The 1,962-nt window shown below is 37.7% G+C and overlaps 1 protein-coding gene across 2 annotated transcripts in view; it reads left to right on the top strand.

Annotated features, from left to right (window-relative positions):
• The window catches only part of TEX2 (testis expressed 2), a 58,919-nt gene that overhangs the window by 14,043 nt on the left and 42,914 nt on the right, over positions 1 to 1,962 (top strand). The window lies entirely within an intron of this gene.

Raw genomic sequence — 1,962 nt, 5'->3', positions numbered from 1 at the left:
ATGGTCCTGTTTAAAGTGCTGTGTGAATACTAACCTTCTCATTACTTCAGTGAGACAAGTTAAAATCTTTCTCRCCTTCCTTATAATCTGGAAATTCAAAATAACATGATGACCTGCTCAGGTCCTCCAAAGAATTCTGGATGTCCAGTCCATAAGTCATTTCCTTCTCAATTCAGACTATGAAGACTTTTTTTTTTGGTTGTGCAGTGCTGATGTGTATTTCTTGCTTTTGCAGTTCCCAGAATGAAATGCTGGAAAAACCTTTCTCCACTAAGTGGCTCCTGTATGAATTTAATAAATGTAACGCTACTAAATGAATGACAGAAATCTGTTTGCAAGACTGTCTCTCTTAGCTGAAATACGTAAGTGCTAGGAACAATTAAAAAAAAAATCTTGCAGGACTTTTGGGTTGAATTACTTTTGTCCCAGTGCTTCTCTTGACTGCAGACCTCAAAGACTTGCAYGTTAAGATGTCGTATTTATTGACCTTTTCCTAAGCTTTTCTGTCCTTTGGATGTTGAGGGTATGATACTTTTAGGAACTTCTGAAAACTTCCGTCCTATCTGAAATGCATGTTTTGCATTTATCARAGATGCTTTTTGCTTTCCTTGGGTAGATGAGATGGAGGAAAGTAAGCTAATGTAATAGTCACTGTAACTGTAGTCTGCTATTTTAATAGATGTAGTATTTTAATAGACACATGTATTTTCAGGCAGTTTAAGTTAATCAGCTTTCATGTATTGAGTTTGTAGTTATGTGTGACTACCTTTTCAGTTGTATAAAACCTTTCTAAGATAGAAGCCCCTTTCCTTCTCACAGAAGATTAAAGCTTGCTGAAAGTAGCCTTACTTTGATTAGCTGTTTTTTTTTTTTTTTTGCCAACTGCCTAGAGATCTGAACTCCAGAAGTTGAAAAGACACTACCAAAGCTACAAGATGAGAAAAATCAGAAACCAGATATTTCTCAGATAATAAATACGTTGTGCTGCGAGCATGCCAAAGTCCTAGATAAGTAAAGTCATCTGTATTCCTGCAGGGAGTTTTGTACTTCTTGCAGTTCTCACAAGCTGTAGAACAGTGCAAAGGCCATGTGAGCTGTCCCGGCAGACCTGAGGATAGTGTGCTGCTGTTGGCAGGTTTTAGATAATCTCTCATCAGATTAATGGGGAGTTGATATTTTTTYCTCTCCACCAATTAAAGATGGAGACAGTTATAATCCTGCATGGGATGATGTTCTACCTTACCATTTTCCTTCTCAATAACATGTATTTTTTTGTGTGTGTGTTACATAAAAGTTGTACTGGAATTTTGCAGRTCTCTTGCAAAAACAAGATTTGACCTATCACAGTTGAAAAGTGCTGTATTAATATGATGGCAAAGCAGCAACCTCTGTCTAGATATGTCATCAGATCTGTCGAGTTGCAGAAGTCCTTCTTGCCTTCATGTTGACAGGCTTCAGCTCCCAGCTGCAGCTTGGAAGCACGGCCCTCATTACTAGAGGCATTTTTTTCTTAGCTAGTTTTCTGTTTCACACTTTAGCAGATTTGCTGCATCCTCTGTTTCTAATCTAATGCTGATGCATCTTGGGAATTAATGATAAACTCCAAGCGTAGTGTTGGTGTTCTGTTGAAATTGTGTCCTTTTGGGATGATGCCTTGCTTCTGAAGTTGCAGCAGAACACAGACTTGGTTCTGCGAGCTTGTTTTTCAGGTTATGGGCTGTGGCGGCTGCGAGTCCCTGCTGTCCTGCAGCTGACGTTCACTCTGTTTGCAGAAAACTCCAAATATTTCTGGGTTTCTATATGTTCTTGTTTTAAAAACAAGAAGTTTTGCAATATATAGCAAAATAAAATGTCTCTTCTCTGTCCAGTATTTACTGATCTTCTGTGAGTTATTGCATGTTTTACTTTAAATTTTCAGTGTGGAAAAGCATTAAAAGGAAAACAGAAGAAAATATTTTTTTT

The sequence above is a fragment of the Rhea americana genome, unplaced genomic scaffold, assembly GCF_003343005.1.
Source record: "Rhea americana isolate MKP2758 unplaced genomic scaffold, rheAme1 scaffold_21, whole genome shotgun sequence".
NCBI lineage: Eukaryota > Metazoa > Chordata > Aves > Rheiformes > Rheidae > Rhea > Rhea americana.
This window is presented reverse-complemented; position numbering and strand designations above follow the sequence as displayed.